This window comes from Hemitrygon akajei, chromosome 9 (assembly GCF_048418815.1).
Source record: "Hemitrygon akajei chromosome 9, sHemAka1.3, whole genome shotgun sequence".
NCBI classification, from domain to species: domain Eukaryota; kingdom Metazoa; phylum Chordata; class Chondrichthyes; order Myliobatiformes; family Dasyatidae; genus Hemitrygon; species Hemitrygon akajei.
Genome location: NC_133132.1, coordinates 157744264 through 157749715, shown reverse-complemented (window position 1 = coordinate 157749715; position 5452 = coordinate 157744264). Strand labels below are relative to the sequence as shown.

General features: G+C 40.0%; 1 non-coding gene across 1 annotated transcript; it reads left to right on the top strand.

The window, feature by feature from the left end:
- The first annotated feature begins 4326 nt into the window (after window positions 1-4326).
- trnac-gca (transfer RNA cysteine (anticodon GCA)) lies at window positions 4327-4398 on the top strand. The gene has a single exon. It is a non-coding gene; the product is annotated as a tRNA-Cys (tRNA).
- Window positions 4399-5452: the final 1054 nt, after the last annotated feature.

The window sequence follows — 5452 nt, the reverse complement described above, 5'->3', positions numbered from 1 at the left end:
TCCTCTCCAGTTATGGAACTATTTAATGTGCTGAAAATAAACACTGCGTAATATCTAAAACATCCACACAGTATCCTGACAAAAGATCATGGTCAGCGTACAAAACAAGTCATTTACTGTTAATAAAAAAATTGATACAGCATTTTTCAGGATCTCCAGATGGCCCAAAGTGCTTAACTATTAATTAAGCCCTTTTGTGAAGCGAAGTCTCTTTTTTTTCCATGGGAAACACAAAAACCAGGTGGCCAATAGGAACACAGCAAGATCCCAGAATCGGAGGAGATAGTGAAAAGACATTGAATCAGTTTTGCTTGCATGGGATTGCTGCTTTTAGTCTCTGTTTTCCAGGTTTTGTTAATCCGAACAATGAGGATCTATAGGTTGGTTTCAAGCATGCAGGAGTCCAGAAACAAGGCCATAAGCAGTGGGTGCACTGAAAATACATTTAGGAACATAAAACAACTATTTAAAAAATGATAATTTTATCACAATACTTGAAAAGCATCCAATCAATTAAAGGCATTTTAAAAGCACTTTTACATAACTACCAGTAATACTAAACACAACCAAGAAAAATTAAGGCAACACACACAAGATGCAGGAGGAATTCAGCAGGCCCGGCAGCATTGATGGAAAAGAGTATAGTCCTTCATGAAATCAATTATAGGGCATGTTATCCAGTAGGTCTAACAGTGCAGAATCAGTGGAGTGATTCAGCAGGGTAAATGATGGGGAACTAAACAATAGTCAGTGTTGAGGGTAAATGATAAGGAACTAAGTAAGCTCCAGTGCTGGTTCTGGAGGACATTGAAAGATAAGGTGCCAGCATTTGATCTATAAGTTTGGTTCTTACTTGCTCTTGACATTTACTTGGTGGCATTTACTGATAAAATCCAGGCTAATGTGTTCTGTGTGATGTCTGAGAGTTAGATATGAGCCAGGACACCAGGAATAATTACCTTAGTTTTCTTTGAAATAGCGGCTTAGGAATTCTATACCCACGAGATAAGGAAAATTGGTTCTTGATTTATTATCTCATCCAACAAATAACAATCTTAATAGTGCAGAATTCACTCAATTGCGCACAAGGGAGTCAGCTGGATTTTTATACCCAGAAACCAAGGGAGTGGGACTTCATTTTACAGTTCTCTGATACAAAGGCAAGAGCATAATTTTTCACCCAGTGTTTTCCACTTTCTTGTCAGTCTACCACTGATAATGGCAGTTGTCTGTGCCTGTTAGAGGCTACACTGGTTGAACGGAAAAAAACCTGACACTGAATTCTTTTGCCAGTCCTGAAATCAGTTGCTATGTGACACCCTGCCTGATAGATTTCGTAATGATTTTAATGACTCGAAAGGGGCACTCACAATCAAAAACAAAAAATAATTGACCAAAACTGCATTTCCAAGATTCTAAAGTTCAGTTATAAAATTGTTGAAGCAAGAGAATGCACAGAATTGAAAGAAGATGTCTTCGCTAAAAGGTTCTCCTTTTGATTTCGGGAATTAAGTGGTATTATTTTTTTCAGTATGTACTCAGAACCACAAAAATTCAGTATAAAGCAGAATGAATTCATAGTGAGATTCATCATCATCACTATGTTTCGTGTCATATAGCAATGGTAATCATGGTTCCATGACCATGACTATTCTTGGCAAATCTTTCTACAGAAGTGGCTTGTCAATGCCTTTTTCTGGGCAGTGTCTTTACAAGATGGTTGAACCCATCCATTAACAATACTCTTAAGAGATTGTCTGCCTGGTGTCAGTGGTCATGTAAACATCCAACACTTGCTCCCATAGCTTCACGTGACCCTGATCAGGGGGCTAAGCAGGTGCCCAAGGGTAAGCTGCAGGCTAGAAGAGGGAAAGAGTGCCTGACATCTCCTTTGGTAGAGACGTATCTCTACCTTGCCACCCAAATAGTGAGATTAAAATCAGCAAAATGCCAGAGTAAGTACTACATAAGTACTCAAACATAAACTGCAGATGCTGGAAACCTGAGATAAAACAGGAAATGCTGGAAATACTCAGCAGGTCCGTCTGCATCTGCAGGAAGAGAAACATTAATGGTTAATATTTCGGGTTGAAACTTTGGACATACATGGAGTGACCATGGAAATAAGCTGTAACAAGGCTGTCTGATCAGTGAGTGGGTTTATTTATCTAGTTACTTAGAGATACAGCACAGAACAGGCCTTTCCGGCCTAACAAGTCACACCACCCAGCAACCCACCTACTTAACCCTAGCCTAATCATAGGACAATTTACTTTGATCAATTAACCTATCTATTAGCATGTCTTTGGACGGTGGGAGAAAGTAGAGCACCTGGAGGAAGCACACGAGCTTATGGGAAAGACGTACAAACCTCTTACAGAGGATTCTAAAACGCAAACACGAGGAAATCTGCAAATGCTGGAAATTCAAGCAACACATAAAATGCTAGTGGCCTGCTGGGTTCCGCCCGCATTTTGTGTGTGTTTCTTACAGAGGATGCCAGAATTGTATTCCATCCTCGGAAATGCCCCGAACTGTAATCATGTCCTTCCAACTACTATGCTACCATGACACCCCTATTGGTGAGTGAGAATATATATGAAATAAAAACATGGACAAAGGAATATAGATGTGCCGAGCAGAATCAGATTTATCAAAAACACGGGAAAGTCTGCAAGATGCTGCAAATTCAAAGCAACACACACAAAATGCAGGAGAAACTCAGCATTTCAGGCAACATCTGTGGAAATGAATGAACAGGTGACATTTAAGACTGTGACCCTCCTTCAGGATTGAAAAGGAAAGGGGAAGACGCCAGATTAAAAGGTGGGAGGAAGGGGAAGGAGGGTAGTTGGAAATGTGATAGGTGAAGCTAGGTGGGTGGGAATGGTGAAGGCCTGGAGAAGAAGGGATTTGATAGGAGAGGAGAGTGGACCATAGGGAAAAGTAGAGGAGTAGGAGGGTTTTTACTGGAAGGGCAAATCAATGTTCATGTCATCAGGTTGGAGGCTACCCAGACGGAATATAAGATGTTGCTGAAATATGTCAAGAGATTAGTTGTTTTGCTGGCATACTGATAGTTCAAGGTGGGCATGTCCTCCAATGCCAGAGGGAGAAAAAGATACACCATTCTGAGAGATAGATAATGAAAACATCGCCATCTGAAGTTGAAGCATTCAGTAGTGAGCACAGGGGGCTGCAATATATCCTGTTAAGTGTTTTCAGCTTTTTTTTTGTTTTCACTTAAGGATAAATATTTATTAATGCATCCTTTCCCTTTATTGTGAATGTGGAAACACAGCTACCATAATATTATTAACTGTTCATCTCTGCGGAAAAGGCAAGAAATATGTTGAATATTTTCACACAGTACCTGAGGTATATTCACAGACAACAAATCCTGTCAAGACACTCCAACACATGGAGATCAGAACCTTAATATTTACTTTAAAGTTAATTTTCCCACTGCTCTTGCTTTTGAAATGGTCTAGGGAACAGTTCTGCATTGTGTGTGCTGTCAAAAGTCTTTCTTTCAATATCCAAATGACCAGGAATTGTTTATCATCTTGTCGTTGATTTTGCAACCAGCAATCTGGGAGCTTAGCCATTTCTGCATTATAACCAGTGAGATCCTTTCTTCTGCCCGTGGTGTTTATGTTCCTACGGTGATGTAATTAGCACATTACATGTTTGACATTTACATCCTCTTTTCTGCTAAATTATAAGGATGATGTTGTCCTGTAATCTCTCTCTGCTTGGTGACAGAATACTAAAGTAAAAGGATCTCATTTGAGGCTTGTGTGTATCTGTTACCCAAACTGAACCTGATTTAGCAAAACTTAATCCAGACATTAAACAAAGAGACATACAAGTGGAACCATTTCCATTGACTTTTTTAAAAAGAGGATAAGGGATACAGTTAAAATAGAGAAGTTCAATATCTAATGCTGATTATGATCCTTGTGCATAAATATTAATTTGGATTTGCTGTTATTAATTGTAATCTTCTTGCCAGGCAGAATTATCCTGTTCCAAAGGAGAAAGAAATGTCACAAAATTCTTCTTTGGGGGCAGAAATGTGCTTTATCCACTTGCTCTGGATGCAAATAGACTGATAGCATTTAATTCAGTCATTTAATTCAGTAAATGTTGAGCAGAACATCAGAGAGATTCTCTACTCCTATTTGAACTGAGCAATGAGATCTTTTACATCCTCCTGAAAAATGTTTCTTTCTGTAATGAACACAAAAAATTCTGACTTCCTCCAGCATTTTGTGTACATTGCTCCTTTAGTAAGATAGCACTTTCAATACATTTCATCAAGTTGGGGGTATAGCTCAGTGGTAGAGCATTTGACTGCAGATCAAGAGGTCCCTGGTTCAAATCCAGGTGCCCCCTTTATTTGTTCTATGTCCAAAAAAAGTGAGGGAGGTAGGTTCAAAGGGGGATGTGAGCTTTTTACTCAGAAAGTGGAGGATATCTAGAATGTGCTTCCAGGATATGGTGGTAGAGGCAAATACCTTAGAGGCTTTTAAGAGACATTTAGACAGGTACGTGAATGTGAGGGAGATGGAGGGATATGGACACTGTGTAGTTAGGAGGGTTAGCTTTTGGTTGTTTTTGAATTACTTTTTAGCTGATTCAGCACAGCACACTTTGTGGACCAAGAGGCCACTTCCTGTGCTACTTTCTATGTTCTATGTTCTAAAATCAAATGGAGATTTTGTGCTCGGGTTCTTCAGACAGAAGTCAAGCCCACAACTTCACTCAGAGAATAAAGTGATGTCGGCTGAGTCAGTGATGACAAGTATAGCAATTTTAACCCCCTTGTTCCAGCCATCCATTATGTGCTGTGTCGTATGACGAGTGCGAATGTGATCTTGACCATGGTTGTTCCTGGTAAATTTTTCTACAGAAGGTGTTTACTGTTGCCTTTTTCTGGGCAGTGTCTTTACAAGATGGGTGACCCCAATCATTATCAATGCTCTTCAGAGATTGTCTACTTGATGTCAGTGGTCACATAACTAGGACTTGTGATATGCACCAGCTGCTCCCATGGCTTCACATGATCCTGATCATGGTGGTGTGAAGCAGGTGCTACACCTTGCTCAATGGTGACCTGCAAGCTAGTGGTTGAAATGAGTGCTTTGCAGCTCCTTTGGTAGAGATGTATCTCCACGCGAGACACTTCCTCCTTGTTCATGGAGTGCCAAATATTACCACCCCCAAGACAAAGTGACTCGACTTCTCTCTCAGAAGGAGCCTTGTAAAGGAAGTGATGCAGTGCTTTGTACTGATTTTTTGCAATGTGTTTAACAGTATTTTCAGTTCACTGGGGTTATGCAGTTCACCGCACTTCATTATAATCCTATGAACATCTGTGGAAATAACTTTGAAAGCGTGAGGGCAGCCATCGAGCTGCAATATTCAATTGCAACTATCATATTGCAAT